The sequence below is a fragment of the Myotis daubentonii genome, chromosome 1, assembly GCF_963259705.1.
Source record: "Myotis daubentonii chromosome 1, mMyoDau2.1, whole genome shotgun sequence".
Lineage (NCBI taxonomy): Eukaryota > Metazoa > Chordata > Mammalia > Chiroptera > Vespertilionidae > Myotis > Myotis daubentonii.
In genome coordinates, this window is record NC_081840.1 from 212,537,410 (window position 1) to 212,554,312 (window position 16,903).

The following is a 16,903-nucleotide window of genomic DNA, read 5'->3' on the forward strand; positions in this document are numbered from 1 at the left end:
ATAAAGATTTAATTTAAAAAAAATTAAAAAGCGAAAGGACATCAAAGGCTCAAAATGAAATTTTTAAAAGGGAAATGTTAAGGGAGAAACAAAGGGAGAGTCTAGGTAGAAATGTTTTTCTTTTTGAGTATCATAAAACCAATATTGGAGAAACGTCCCATTATTAAAATTGCTAGTGCTTCTTCTCACGGGCGTAGGAGCAGTGGGGGGAAAAATAATTGAAGATAATTTCTTTCTCTTTTTAAAATTTTTAAAAATCTTTTGCAAAGAATGCATATTACTTTTGAAATTAGGAAAATGTTATTTGTAGAAAAATGAAGATTCAGATTTTACATTTCAATTCAAAATTCCCAATATAAAGAAGGCTATTTTGTGTAATTTTTTTCCAGTTATATCCTCTTATTGATGTTAAAGGGGCTGTGGCTAGCAATTCCCTACCTTTGATAAGCTTTTCCTTTTACACCAGTGAGGGTACAGTGAATAATTTCTTTCAGCTTATCTCACATTAAAGTGTGAGGTTTCCTTGTGGGATTTAAAACGCCACAAAACTTTATAAACATAAGAATTACTTCCACATGAAAGGACTAAACGCAGCAGCAGCATAGTACTGCAGGCCTAGGGAATGACTTAGTCATTGAATTGAAATGGAATACTCCCCCAAGGTGATTTAGAAAATGTCATAATCTTTTCAATATGATGAACTGAACAGACTTAGGGAGATCAAGGTAAAAGCCAGTTTCCAGGCTAAAAGGTGCAATCATCACAATTTGAACTTTTAATCTGAAAGACCTTCAATTTCCTTTGCCATTGGCTTCCACAGGATAGCTTAACTATAGGGTTCACCTAATTCCCGTTCAACTATTTGAAGGTACCTTGAAAGCATCTATAAAGCATATGGGATCATTCAAGAAGCTAAGAGATTTCGGTATTATAAGTCTCCCAGTGCTAGCATCACAGATTGTAACTTTTAAGCATTCTCCATGCTTCAAATATAAGAATAGGCCCCTCAAGATTATTGCCAGTAAAGACATAAATGCCAAAAATCTGTTAGACACTTATAGGACTGCCATAATTGATGGGATGTGGATAAGGGCAAGTAGACAGATGCATGAAATTTGTGATCTTTCGGGTGACAGTGTGTAACTGCTGTCGCTGTGACCCAGAATCCTTTAACTGGAACCATAGACTTAGCAAGTCAAATGAATAATGAAAAATAGCAGCTTTTCAGAAGACATTGATTAAGGATCAATGTGCAAGTCTTAGAAAAATACAATAGGCTGTAGTGACTGGCAGGGATGCCCCATTTCAAAGAACGCATAAAAGAGCCCCCTCTGAAGCACAGAACCAGCATACAAAGGCATTAAAAGGATTTCACCAAATTGTCAGGAAAATGGAGTGTCAGGCACATTGTTAAGCTCAGGAAAATGAGTAAAGCACATCTGTCTCACTAAGATAAAGTTCTGTGCTTCAAAATTAAAAGACTGTGCCAGTTACGGATGGAATATGGGAAAATGCCATTTGGACTAAAGAAAAAAAATGGATTATAGGATTATAGGAAATACCTGTTCCAAATTAAAACGCCAAAGTTACTGGTATCACTCTATAGTATAGGTTCCCATGGAAATTAATTTCAATTTCTAGGTATTTTAGGGAATACAGAAAAGCAGGACATGGACTCTGTCCATATATTGCATTTAAGAATACATACTCTATTAATTCCAGTAATGAATCAAAAAAAAAATAAGACCTAATATTAAAATTTTACTACTTTTCTCCTACTTTTTAGGTACTTGAAAAGTATTCATTTGTTCAGTCCTCACAACAAACCTATGAGATAAGTATGATCAATTTCTCAGTTTTACAAATCAGCAACACAAAGAGATAAGTAATTAGTCTGATGGCATACAGGCAGTAAGTAGAAGAGGCAGGAGTTCAACTCAGGCCCTATGATTTTACTGTCCACATGCTTAATCAATGCACTTGATCCCCTACTATGAGGAGACATCGTAAAGCCATTGTCACTCTGCCAGAACTGGTATACACTATCATCATATTCATGTGTGAGAACAAAATGATTGACAATGTGAAGAATGACATGAATCGAGCTATTTTGAAAGTGAGCTGGAATGGCCAATGTAGAGGAACAGAGCTGTTTGTCTTATTCCTTGAACCTCTGAACGGGCCACAACTGTTTTATAAGCAATTGTTCCTAAGGTCAGCAAGAAAGCAGACATCCTGATCACAAGGATTGATGATTTCGGACCTTCTATCTGAAGACAGAATCAGAAACCAATCATATATAGTGAAGAGTAGCCCAGATCGTCAGCACCAATATGTGAATGCTTTTCTTCTTTTTATATAATTATTCTTTTCAAGTAATTACTTCTTATAAAAACATCTTCATTCCACCCTTAATCAGAACACTATTTGGGGGTTCTGCCTGAATCTATGCTCCCCAGGTTGCAATTCTTTGATTGCAAATGAACACTTGTTGCCTCTCATTTGGCCTTGAACAACTAGGTGGACTCCATTTCATATGTCTAATAGATGTAGATGTCATTATCTTTGACAATAGCCAATTACTATATTACTTACACCGTATTGCTATGTATGGGATAGTGTGTGAATGTATACATATGCAAACACAACACACAGTGTCCTTACTTATTCTTTCCCCATGTTTTTCTTTTCTCTAGCTTTTCCAACTTAGAGTACATAAGAAATATATGAGAGACTTTGTTATAAATACAGATTGATCAGTCTTATCACAAGAAAATTAAATTCAGGAGGCATTAAGTGAATCCAAGAATTTATATTTTCAACAACTTCTCAGATAATGGCTATGTTGTTGGTCCAGGGATATACCGTACTGACCAGTGCTCTAGCAGAAAACTAACCAAAGTTTATCTTTCTATAAGCACATACATGACTTTTTTCATTAGTTCTGATTTTCCATGGCTCTGAACTCTCAATATCTGTAATTGCCCCCTAAAATTTCTGAAAAAGTCACTAAAACCAGGTCCAAGGAAACTTCATTAGACACACTATTCCTGTTTATGTCCATTTTTGGTTTAAGACAAGCAGTGCCTGAAATAATTAGTATTCAGCATGGCCTCATGTAACTTTAAGCGAGTTCCTAATATCTCAAACATCATAGGTTTATCAAAGTTCTTGTTATGTTTCTATGAATGCTTCACTGATTAACCATTTTCTTTTAGATGCCTGATCTATTCTTTTTATACTAGAGGCCCGGTGCATGAAATTCATGCACTTGGGGGCGGGGAGCAGTCCCCTCAGCCCAGCCTGCGCCCTCTCGCAGTCCGGAAGCCCTTGGGCGATGTCCGATTGCCTTGGAGGCAGGAGAGGCTCCCACCACCTCCCCTATGCTCGCCAGCCATGAGCCCTGATTCTGGCTGAGTGGTGCTCCCCCTGGGGGAGTGCACTGACCACCAGGGGGCAGCTCCTGAATAAGCATCTGCCCCCTGGTGATAGTGCGCATCATAGAGACAGGTAGTTCTGCCTTTCAGTCAATTTGCATATTAGCCTTTTATTATATAGGACTAGGGGCCCGGTGCACGAAATTCGTGCACTGGGTGTGTGTGTGGGGGGGGGGGGAGTGTCCCTCAGCCCAGCCTGCCCCCTCTCACATACTGGGAGCCCTCAGGCGTTGACCCCCATCACCCTCCAATCGCAGGATCGGCCCCTTGCCCAGGCCTGACGCCTCAGACAGAGGCGTCAGGCCTGGGCAGGGGACCCTCATTTCCCCCCATCACTGGTTCTGCCCCATGCCCAGGCCTGATGCCTCTGGCCCAGGCATCAGGCCTGGGCAGGGGACCCCCAGATCCCTCCGATTGCTGGCTCTGCCCCTTGCCCAGGCCTGATGCCTCGGCCAGAGGCGTAGACCCCTATCACCCTCCGATTGCCTGATCGGCCTCTTGCCCAGGCCTGACGCCTCCGCCAGAGGTGTCAGGCTTGGACAGGGGACCCCCATCTCCCCCCGATCACTGTCTCTGGCCCCCGCCCAGGCCTGAGGCCTCTGGCCCAGGAATCATGCCTGGGCAGGGGACCCCCATCTCCCTCTGATCGCTTGCTCCACCCCCCGCCCAAGCCTGATGCCTCTGACCCAGGCTTCAGGCCTGGGCAAGGGGACCATCATATCCCCCCAATCCCCGGCTCAGCCCCCCGCCCAGGCCTGATGCCTCGGCCAGAGGAGTTGACCCTCATCACCCTCCAATCACCAATCACCGGATCGGCCCCTTGACCAGGCCTGAGGCCTCCAGCAGAGGTGTCAGGCCTGGGCAGGGGACCCCTAGCTCCCCGCAGTTGCAGGCTCCGCCCCTGCCCAGGCCTAACGCCTCTGGCCTAGGCGTCCAGCACGGGCAGCGGGGACCCGCAGCTGCAGCGGCCCCGCGATCCTGGGCTTCGCTTTAGGCCCCGGCAAGGGACCCCTAGCTCCTGGGACTGCCAGCTTCGACCGTGCCCAGCTCCCATCGCTGGCTCCACCCCTACTTCCTGCTATCACTGGCCAGGGCGGAAAAGGCACCTGATTCTCCGATCATGGCTGGGGGCCGCCTTTGCCCTGCCCCCCAGCTCTTAGCTCTCCCCTGGGTTTACGATCACTGTCAGTGGCAGGGGGCTTCTTCCTGCTTTCCCTTTCGCCTCCCTGCATTGTGCCTACATATGCAAATTAACCGCCATCTTGTTGGCAGTTAACTGCCAATCTTAGTTGGCAGTTAATTTGCATATAGCCTTGATTAGCCAATGAAAATGGTATCGTCGTATGCCAATTACCATTTTTCTCTTTTATTAGATAGGATATTTAATAATCTTGGAATATTTTCCAATATTTTTTCCTTCTCATTTATTTTTGCCATTTTTTTGTCTTTATCTTTGGTTACTCTTTATACACTACTAGGATAAATAGCCTATAAGGAGCAGTCAACTTAAAAAGCAGGTAGAGGGGAAGATAAAAGATAACATGATCCACAACTCATCATAATATTAAACATATAAATATACAACAGTCATAATCCTATATACAAAGAGACATTACTAGTATGTATTTTCTGACTTTTAAATTCAATTAAATTGACATGCCTATAATCTTTGGCTTCCCCCTTTGATCCTTTCCCTATTATTATTAAATAGTTAATTATAGTGATATCAAATTCTATCTTCTATTCATGAAAGTCACGTAAAAAGCAAATAAAAATCAGAAGCAAACACAATGGGTCTCTAAGTACAACTGTTGCCTATTGGATAGCTTGCAGTCTGGCTCATCAATAATTTCTGGGGAAGGCTTAATCATATGATTTAGATTTAATTCTCAGCTGTACTCAAGAGGTCATTAGGAACATCAGATCCTTCTGGCCCTTCTGGGAATTCTATAATTTGATAGTAGGAACTCCCAGAACACTTAGGTATTGAAGTTGTAAAGATACATTTCCTATGTCTTCCAATTTTTGCATTTGCTTCCTAATTGTCTCTAGGGTTTTAGAAAAGGCTTAAGTAAGGCTTTCTAAATGGCTTCTTAGCATATCTTCTTTCTTCAAGCAAAATAAATGAATGCATTTTGAGAGACTATTGAATGAGCCCTTTATAACATTTTATTAGTTAACAGAAAAACTCTAACAAAATATTTTGCATCTCTGGATGTCTTTTTAGAATAAGGTGGTTTCTCTTGAAGAATACCACACTCAAGGGGAATATTAGCATCCAAGAAGCACATATTTTATCATTAATCATTAATGAGACCCAAAACACCTGCAGCAGGGAAGAGTGAAGTGCCAACTTCAAGTTGAAAATCAAAATCACCTATTAGACCATTTTAAAATGACATGAAGGCCAGAGTAAGTGAAGAAATTCACAACCATATCCAGAGGACCACTCCTTTCAGGCATATGTCATTTGATAATGTACAGCTTTGGCATAATCAAAATTTTGAAATTTCATTTTCATGGTTTGTTTCCTTTCCCATCTGTCCAGTACAATTTCAGTAGAAACACAACTTGGCTACATTATCCTCCATATTTAGCTCTCCCTTCTCTTGAAAGTATTCTCTTTCTTTTCTCTCTTACCTCCTCCTAACTCCATATTCCTCTTTAGCATTTCTATAATCCCCAATAAGCCAAATCAATGCCCTTTTAACTTTAGCAGAATTTTTTGTTTGCTTGCTTGTTTTTCCAAATCCCTTTCTCTGCATCTCTGGTTCATCCAGTTATGTAGTCAGTGGAACTAAGCATAAGTCCTCATTCAATACTGTTGTGTATTCATTCATTAATCCTACTAGAGAATTTAGAGCTCAATCAGCAAAGCTAAGAGGAGAAGCCAAGAATTTAATCTAAGAAAGCAATTATAAAGCATTTTAAAAATAAAATAATTTGCCAGGACTAATTGGCTAAAAGTTTGAAGTATGAGATATTAAATTATTGTAACTCCAAATATTGAAACACTGAAGCTATGCAACCATTTACATAGTGAATAAAGAGGGAAGGGAGGTAGAAAGAGAAATTAGGCCCCAAAGAATTGATGGGGAAAAGGTGGTAAAAGTAAGGACAGGCCTAGCATGTGACTCTACAGAGGAACTAGCTGAGCTCAGCAAAGGACAGTCTCAGAGTAGGAGCGATGTCCTGGCTGCACCAGATGTCAGGCTGTGTGGGTATTACCACACACAACATAATGTATTAAAACCATTCCCAGGAGGCACTGGGAGCGTTGCTTCAGTTAGAGAGGCATGAGACTGAGAAAGCAGGGGTCATGGTTGAGGAAATCCAGAGAAAACCTGCCCCAAGGGATTTTGAAAGCATGACTGAGTTCAGGTGCTCAGGGGATAGTTAGGAAAGTGAAAATGTAGGTCTGTTTTTGAGGAAGTATCTCAGGTCAGGAGATGAAGTAAAAAGTCAAAACAAACCCAAAACGGAATCTGTAAGGAGGGGGAAAGACACTATGAAAGTATCAATGCTTTAATTTATATGTATAAAAACAAAAATGATAGAATTAAAAGAACTACTATTAGTAACATTGATGGTGCTTTTCTGTACCCTTCATTTATAGATGGAATGCAACTCAAAATAATAATAATTGAGGTCCTACTTTATGTCACTGCTGTGCCAAATCATGGGATATAATGGTATCAATGAAAATATGTTCCCATCACATACACAAGCTTATAGTCTCATGTGTGAAACACACTGAGACACACGTACCACACATAAATATCACATACTCACACAGGAAATTTACAACTGTGACCACTCCTGAGAGAAATACATGGAAAAGAGAAAGTGAGAGAAATGGAGGTCCTAAAAGTAATAGGCTGCTTTGAGTAGTCAATAGTCCTGAAAGAGTTACTGCAGAAAAAATATGGGAAGGCCTTATTAGGCAAAGAGAACAAGCACATGCACGTGAAGTTGGGATACTCTGAATAAGAAAAATATAAAGATCAAATCTAGGTTCCCTGAGGAATGGTTAGCTTTTCTTTTTTCATAATTCAATCCAGTTGTGCCATTTATACCAAACCAAAAAAATGCTGACATTGGGCGTTACAGTCATTTCCATTAAGTAGTCAGTCTATAGTCTAACTCAGGTATTAATATATTACCTTTCTTCCCATGTTCCCTGCCCAAATTTCGGTACCCTGAGGATCATTTGAATTAATGTATGGAATTAGGACACTTTTATACTGCTACAATTGAAATAATTTTTCTTCTAATGTTTATTTAAAGTCAGGGAAATCTGAAATTGATGAGTATGTAGTATTTTTATATGACTTTAGCAGAAATAATTTAATTTTAGTAGTGGAGAAAATCTTGCTTCACTCAAAAATAATACTTCTCAAAGCATGGTTACTGAACATCCCCCAGATAGTCTATGGTCAATCTCACATTATAGTGGTCTCTGCTTATCCACAGGGCATACGTTCTAAAACCCTCAGTGGATGCTTGTAACCATGGATAGTACTGAACCCTGTATATACTATGTTTTTTTCCTACACATACATACCTATGATAAAGTTTAATTTATATATTAGGAACAGAAAGATTAAAAACAAATAATAAAATAGAACAATTATACAATATACAGTAATAAATGTTATATCAATGTGAATATATATATATATATATATATATATATATATATATATATATATATATATATTTAATCCTCTCCTGAGGATATTTTTCACTGATTTTAGGGAGAATTGGAAGGAGGGAAAGAGAGGGAAAGAGAGAGAGAGAGAGAAAGAAACATCAGTGTGAGAGAGACACATCAATTCGTTGTCTCCCACATGCTCCCTCACCTGGGCCAGGATCAACCTACAACAGAGGTACATGCCCTTGACAGAGAATAGAACCCATGACCCTTCTGTGCACTGGCCAGCTCCCTAGCCACTGAGAAACACCAACCAGGGCTCAATATAGCTTAATGCACTATACTCACCCTTATTCTTGTGATGAACTGAGATGATAAAATAGATGGAGTGAGGTACTCAGAACTGCATGCAATTTAAACTATGAATTGTTTCTTTCTGGAGTTTTCTATTTGCTGTTTGCAGATTACGGTTGACCTCTATAACTGAAAAGGCAGAAAGAAGAATGACAGGTAAGGAGGGAACTACTGTAATTCAATTTTAGATTCCTTAGTGTGCACTCAAAGATGTACTCAAAATTGCATTTTGGCAAAAACACAATTACTGCTCATAGGTAGCTTGTAGTTCAACATATGATTCATATTCTTAACAAAGAATAGGAACAACAAGGTTTCTTGGTCATTTATGTCTTATTTAAGTCATCACAAAACCTCTGTGGCATGGATAATGTAATCCTTATTTTATAGATTTGAAACCTGAGTCTGGGCAAATGCAAATATTTTAATACTAGGTTAATTAGCATCTAACCCAGTATTTCACAGCTAAAAAATAATGAATGAATTTAAATGTCAGAGACATTTATGTATAGAAAAAGATAAGAAGGAAAAATATATAAGAAGGAAATATACATAAGAATAACTTAATTGGCCCTAGTGGGTTTGGCTCAGTGGATAGAGCATCAGCCTGTGGACTGAAGGGTCCCAAGTTTGATTCCAGTCAAGGGCACATGCCTGGGTTGTGGGCTAGATCCTCAGTGTAGGGTGTGCAGGGGGCAGCCAATCAGTGATTCTCACTCATCATTGATATTTCTATACCTCTCTCCCTTTCCCTTCCTCTCTGAAATCAATTGTATATATATGATTAACTTAAATGAAAAAAAGTAAGTATAACCTGTTAATATTAATAGGCATTTGATGCTGTTACTTCAGGAAATTACATATAATTGAATGAACATTTTGAATCAGAAGGAAAAGTATTGTTACAAATATGAAAATACTTAAGGAAGACTTTCCTTGTTTGCTTTATTTGATTCACTATCTCCTATCTTGCATATTTTATGTCATATAAAAAAATTGATGGACAAAAAAAGTATTTCTATAGAATTATTCAAAGAAGTGGTGTAAATTCCCCAGCTTATTTTAAATGAATCCACAATTGAAGACTGGTTGTATATCTGGTAGTTTGATTAATTTATTCTGTGGCAAGTACAGTATAAGTCTCTGCAAAAATATCAATGGGTTAAGGCAGAGCCCTGATCTCACGAAGCTTAGTTATAAGCAAAATAGATTACATTAAAAAATCATTGAAATTATGAGAGTACTACTGTGAACTACTCTCTAGTTTTTACAGTACAATTAAGAAGGTATCTAACAATGAACATGTTTAGAAATGTAGAGAAGGTTATTGAAATCTATTTTCTCTTGGAAATAAAAGAAATAAAAGTAATTTTGGCTGAAGATACGAGGGTGTCTGCACTAGCATTCAATCTATCTCCATGTTATATTTCTCTAGAGTATCTCTTTCCTCTCTAACAGTATTATGTTTATGCTGATAAATAATAATAGCTGTTTGCACATAGTTGATCTAAATCCAGAATTCCTCTCGGGGTGTATCTGCAAGTGCATTTGCTCATCATTTTTTTGGGTAGAATCTTCTAGCACTTGATCTTCTTCAATGAGTGTGACTCCTGGGTAAAGAACAATCTTCAACACAGAAAACTTGTTTTGCAAGAAAACATATATCATGAGTATGATTCCTGAATAAATGATAAACTTAAGAAACAGAAAAAACTTTTGTGCAAGAAAACATAACTCTGTAGTGACTACTGGCCTTTATTTTTACCTGTGAGTTGAAACACCAAATATTACAACTGTCCCCTTTATCACTGCTTGGTGATAATTAGCAGAGAACTATGGAATCCTATGAATCATTCAAGTCTTCAGAACAAGAACACCTGTTATTTTAGATGGATTCTAAAAAAATAACCAGTTAAGTCCAAACTCCTTTACAGGTAAATGTCCATTTCTTTGTATTTTTTTGTAGATCAAACAATACAGATATCAAAAAATTAAAATTTAACAGATTTATATACATTTATTAACATGGTCACAGCTCAGATATATTTTATTATCTAATGGATTATATTCATTTCATCAATGATTCAGTGCTCTACAAAACTATCCTTAAAAATTCCAGCAAGAGTATTCATTCTCTATTCGACCTTTTTAAATTTAAACAAGTGATAGAATTTCATATTCCATAGCATGTTTTAATCAATTTCTCTTTTCTTTTTGTACGCACCCCCCTTCAAGTAAACTGTGAACTCCTTGAGCATAGAGAATAATCCATTCTCCTTTACCTCTTTACTATATATTGCAATGGAGAGTATGATACATGTGTATTGCATAGTTGAATAAATGAATGAGTATATCATAGAATGAAGTTGATCTTCATAGTTATTAGACAGCTTTCACTTAGGTTGTTTCAGATACATTTTATGTTTTATTGGAATGGAGGAAAAGCTGCCCAACTAAGTTGTATTTTGGTAAAAGACAAATGTTCCTAATGGTAATGATGTCTCCAGAGCAAAGTCCAATAGAGAAATTGTGCTTGCGGCATTTTTCTCCCCCTGGAGTGGTGAATTCCTCACTGAGGGACTTAACACGACTTCTGCTGAATGCAGTCCTGCACAAGGCCAGAGAAATCCATTCTCAGAGATAGCTTTCTCTTATTTGATACTAACAGCTGATTTTCAGCATGAGAACACCTCAAAAGTTTTATTCTATTGCTTTGTTTTCTGCTTTATTTTCTTGTTTACAGTGTAGGTAAGCAGAAGGAATCTAAAGCATCATTGAAATATATGAGAGAAAAAAAGCTCAAGGTTGTTGCTGCTGAAAATTAATCTTCTAAACTTCTTATTGACAATGATAAGAGAAAAGCTTTAGATAATCTATAGTATTTTATATTCTTCTATGGGAAAACAAATAACTTTAGCTTTTACATACCAGTTTTCTCTAGCATGTGAAGAGGCTATTTACAGAACTGTGTTTGTATTGTGGTTATTTAAAACTAAAAAATAGTGGTATGCCAGTATGTCATATAGGGTCCTACACAAGCTGTACATAATGTATTAGAGGCTCAGTGCATGGATTTGTTCACCGATGGGGTCCCTTGGCATGGCCTGTGGGGATTGGGTGAAACTGGCAGTCCAACATCCCCCGAGGGATGTAGTAGTGTGTGAAGCAGCAGGTGTCCGGGGAGGAGCCAGAGACTGAACCCAGGCTGGGAGCCACACTGCTCCCACTCATCCCGGCTCCACTGCACCTGCTGCCACCGCCACTTGGTAGGCTCACTGTCGCTCTGCTGTGGTCTCTGTGCACCTGTCCTAGGGTGGTACTGGAATGCCCATGACTGAGAAGGTGTCCTGGTCTGGATGGGGGAGGGGCACGCAGGGGGAGTATTTGTGGGAGAGGCTCTTTCTGCCACAGCTGCGTTTTCCAGGTGTGAGCCCAGCGTCTGGCGCCCATCGGTCAGCTGAGTAGTGTTCCCACTGTGAGAGCTCACTGACCACCAGGGGGCAGCTCCTGCATCGAGGTCTTCCCCCTGGTGGTCAGTGCATGTCATAGTGACCGGTTAAATGGTCGCTTAGGCTTTTATGTATATACTAGACATCCAGTGCACAAAATTCGTGCATGGGTATGGTCCATAGGCCTGGCCTGAGATCAGGGCCATCTTCCCCGGCTGCCCGCAGCTGGCTCCACCCCCCACTGCCACCCACCCCCGGTCCCCCATTTGCCATTGGGCAATGGGAGCCTGCTGGCCAGGGGGAAGGGCCTGAGAGGTTCGTTGGGAGGTCCTGATAGCCTGATCACCTGAGCTGCGGGCTGGTGGCAGCTCCTGTGTTGAGAATCTGGCCCCTGGTGGTCAGTGCATGTCATAGTGATCAGTCGTTCTTCCATTTGGTCCATTTGCATATTACCCTTTTATTATATAGGACTAGAGGCCTGTTGAATGGAGAGATTCGTGCAATAGGCCTTCCCTTCTCCTGGGTGCCAGCACAGGTTTTCCTCCGGCACCTGTGACCCAGGCCTTCGCTCCGGTTGGAGCCGCCTTCAGTCTTCCGTCTTCACAGCTCCCGCTTGCCTTCAGTCTTCCCTCCACTGCTTGGAGCCTATGTATGCAAATTAACCACCATCTTTGTTGGCAGTTAATTTGCATATCACACTGATTAGCCAATGGGAGGCGTAGCAAAGGTATGGTCTATTACCATGTTTGTCTATTATTAGATAGGATATGCATAGCCCATGTTTATGGGCAATAGAGTAGTGAAGACCTAGGTGTGGGTGAGTAGGGGTTAGGGGAAGGGAAGTAAGGGGGAGAAATGGGAGGTATCTGTAATACTATCAACAATAAAATTATATTTTAAAAAAATATAGTCATCACATTTCTAATCACATGTTTAATGTCTCTTTCCCACTATTCAAGCTTCAAGAAGGTAGAAACTCAATCTTCTTTCTTTATGTGTTCCTAACACCAAGGACAGTGCCTCACACATAACAATTATTTATTGAAAGAGAATGAATGAATAAAGACAACTTTCTTTTTCTGGGTAACTCTAATCCACCTTTCAAGGACCAAGGCCAGATGTTGTATCAGCCGTGGGCAAACTACGGCCCACAGGCCGGATCCAGCCCGTTTGAAATGAATAAAACTAAAAAAAAAAAAAAAAAAAAAAGACCGTACCCTTTTATGTAATGATGTTTACTTTGAATTTATATTAGTTCACACAAACACTCCATCCAGGTTTTTGTTCCGGCCCTCCGGTCCAGTTTAAGAACCCATTGTGGCCTGCGAGTCAAAAAGTTTGCCCACCCCTGTGTTATATCCTCCAGGTTGGGTTACAGTCGAATCTGATACATCTTTGGATCCCTAGGGCCTAGTTTGGATCTTGGTACATGATTTATATATCATAGATATTTGTCAAATAATAATAAACTCTTGGCTAGGAGTTGATAATTGTTGAAACTGAGTGATGGGTATGTGAGTAGGGTTCATTACACTGCTCTTTCTCCTCTCATCTATATTTTTAAATTTTCCATAATAAAGTCAAGGGAAAGTGTAGTCAAAGATGATTTGAGGTTTCTGGCTGAAGCAAACCAGTAGATGGTGGTATGGTTCACTGGGGTGGATGAAGGGGAGCTGTATCCAGACTCGAATGTGCATGTGCATGGGCTAGCTTGGAGAGGGCTCTTTTTCACCCCAGTGAAAGTTCTTCGAAGGTCAATAATGGGTATGAAAGAATAAGTTTTGATTTCAATACTTTTAGTTTTCATTACTTGAGCAGTGATGGTGAACCTATGGCATGAGTGTCAGAGGTGACATGCAAACTCATTTTTTTGGTTGATTTTTCTTTGTTAAATGGCATTTAAATATATAAAATAAATATAAAAATATAAGTCTTTGTTTTACTATTGTTGCAAATATCAAAAAATTTCTATATGTGACACGGCACCAGAGTTAAGTTAGGGTTTTTCAAAATGCTGACACGCCGAGCTCAAAAGGTTCGCCATCACTGCTTGAAGGATCTCCAGTCAGCAGTGCAATAGTTAGCAGCTATAATAAATTAAAATCTCTGCCTTAAACAATGACCTATGAGAGGGTTTCTGGATGGTAACCTTCTCCCTCATGACCCTCGATGGCCTCTGGGGCACTGATCTGCCTGACCACTGGGAACTGTCCCGCTCTCTAGGGCGTCTGCAGTAAATCCTGTGCCCCACCAGTGCTTCCTTCACTCTTCTCATCCATCTTCTTTACCGCTGTTTTATTTCTACTGGGGAGCGATTTATTGGCACTGGCAAGGCCTCGGTGGGTGTCACAGCTTTATGTTCAGCAGCAGGTAGGGTGTCAAGAAAAGTCTGGTTCCCTTTTGACTTCACCACCTTCTGACTGCAAGTCACTTGACCTTCCTGAATCTCAAATGCTGCCTCTGATAAATAAAGATAACAATCGTGGCGACTTCACAGGGCTGACGTGAAGATGAACGCATGCAAAGGATTCAACACAGAGCCTGGCTCAGAGCTATTATTGATAACGAGGAGCTATTATTCCCTCCAGCGCCGCGCCCTCCTCGGCTCTCCACCTGGACATAGGGAGAGCTGCCGCAGGAGCTGAGCAGGCTGCCCTCACCCAGGACCACCGGCTCCCGCCTGGTGGGTGCATGGCCCCGTGGGGGTGTGGGGAGGGTCCCACGGGCATGCAGGAACTACTCCAGGCGGGGGGTAGGGTGGGCCTTGCCGGGCAGGGTCAGCAGAAGCAGGGTCTACTCTGTGGAACGTGGGAACCGCAAGCAGGGTTGGCCGCTGGCACAGGGGTGGGGCGGAGGGCTCACCAAGGCCAGAGGGTCCCACTAGCAGCCCTGGCTGCCTTGGCCTAGGCCCCCCCGCCCCACTTTGTCCAGAAGGACGTTTGGCTGTCCAGTCTAATTACCATATTATCCTTTTATTATTATTGGTATAGATTGATTGTTTAATGCACCACAATTATGCTTTCTCTTTCCTTGTGGCTTTCTCTTTTTTTACTCTTCCTAAATTTACTACTGTGTAAAAAGCTTACGAATTGAGAAATTTTAAAGAAGAGATATATTGTTATAAGGCAACACATGATTTAGATTCCATAATACAGCCTGACCTCATCGAAATGCTATAGTGCAAGCAACAATTTGCACCTCAGTCTAACAAGATGTATTACAAAATGTCTCATCATAGTTCTTAAACATTCTGATCATCTGGTTTGCCCTCTGCTATCAAAAGTCATTAAAAAATCCCCCCAAACTCTTGTTTGGCAAGCAATCAAGACACAGATGGTAGGTTATCTTTCTTTCATTCACTTCGGTATTATTGGATATCTGCTATGTTATCCCTGTTCTGGGCACTTAAAATGCATCACTGAACAAAACAATCACACAAAAATATCTTGCCCTGCAGAGCTTTACATAAACAGCATAATAAACAATAAGTTTCATAGCAAGCTAGAAGGTCAGAAGTGTCAGTGAAGTGAAAAAAGAAGTAGAACAGGGTATGTTAAGTCCTCCGCACCAACCGGCAAGAGGATGGGGACAGGGCGGAACTGTAAAGGAAATGGTGAAGGTGGGGCCTTTCTGAGAAGATGACATGTACACAAAGATTTGTAAGAGAAGAAGGTGCTCGCTGTGTGGGTATCTGGAAAGTTCTATCTAGGCAAAGAGGGCATCCAGTGCAAAGACTTTACCTGGAATATTAGAGGCAAGACCAAGAGATAACGCAGGGGAATCACTGACTAAGAGCTGGAATAGCAACAGGTAAGACAGAGGAAGTTGAGGGCCCACTTGTGGTCAAATGTTGTACACTGCTGTGAAGTTCTTGGCTTTGATTCTGAATGGAATGGGAGGATTTTGACCAGAGGAGTGGCTTGATCTGCCTTATGTCCTTGCAGGATCACAGGGGCTGTTATACTGAAAATGATTTGTATGAGAATAGAAGTAGCCTGAGTAATGTAAAAGGTTTAGCCAGGATGGTGGCATTAGAAAAGCAGTAGAAGTTATGACATGGTAGTATCTATAATAATAAAAGCGTTATATGCTAATTAGACCGGCCATCCTTCCGGACGACCTTCCGAAACTGTGGTGGGCGGGGGCCAAGGCAGCCGCCGCGGCATTGGGGGCCGAGCCCCTTGCATGAATTTCTTTGTGCATCGGGCCTCTAGTATTGGATATAATTTGATGGCTTAGAAATTGGATGTGAGAGTAAAAGAAAGTAAAACAAGCTGATTTTTTGGTTTTATTAAATAGAAGGATGAAACGTTCATTAATTGAGATGGCAAAGAATGAACCATCAAGATTTCTGAAACTGGCTGAAGCCGGTTTGGCTCAGTGAATGGAGCGTCAGCCTGCGGACTGAGAGGTCCCGGGTCCCATTCCGGTCGGGGGCATGTGCCTGGGTTGCGGGCACATCCCCGGTGGGGGTGTGCAGGAGGCGGTTGATTGATGTTTCTCTCTCATCGATGTTTCTAACTCTCTCTGTCTCTCTCCCTTCCTCTCTGTGAAAAATCAATAAAATACATATATATATATATATATATATATATATATATATATATATATATATATATATATATATATATATAAAGATTTCTGAAACTATAGAATGCCAGATTACCAACATTTAATTATATCAAAAATATGATTATAAATATTTGAAAAATAATTGACTTTTCTCTGAGACTGCCAATGCTCATTTGTGAATGTGCACATTATATTTTGTTAGCCTTTTGAAAATGTACTATTTTCCTGATTTAAATGAGCAATTAACTAATGGACTGATAAGATTTCTATGTCAATTTTGACTAGATTCTAGTTCCACACAGGATATTACTGGTCATAGCCTCAATTAGTCTAATCAGGACTGTGTGTTTAGAATGCATATATCGCACATTCAAGCTAGGTGGGGAAAATACAACTTTCATTAGAATGCTAATCAATGTGTTCTAGACCTCTATAAA

General features: G+C 40.4%; 1 pseudogene; it reads left to right on the top strand.

The window, feature by feature from the left end:
* The first annotated feature begins 1,993 nt into the window (after positions 1-1,993).
* The window catches only part of LOC132241178 (large ribosomal subunit protein uL23-like), a 40,706-nt pseudogene continuing 25,796 nt past the window's right edge, over positions 1,994-16,903 (top strand).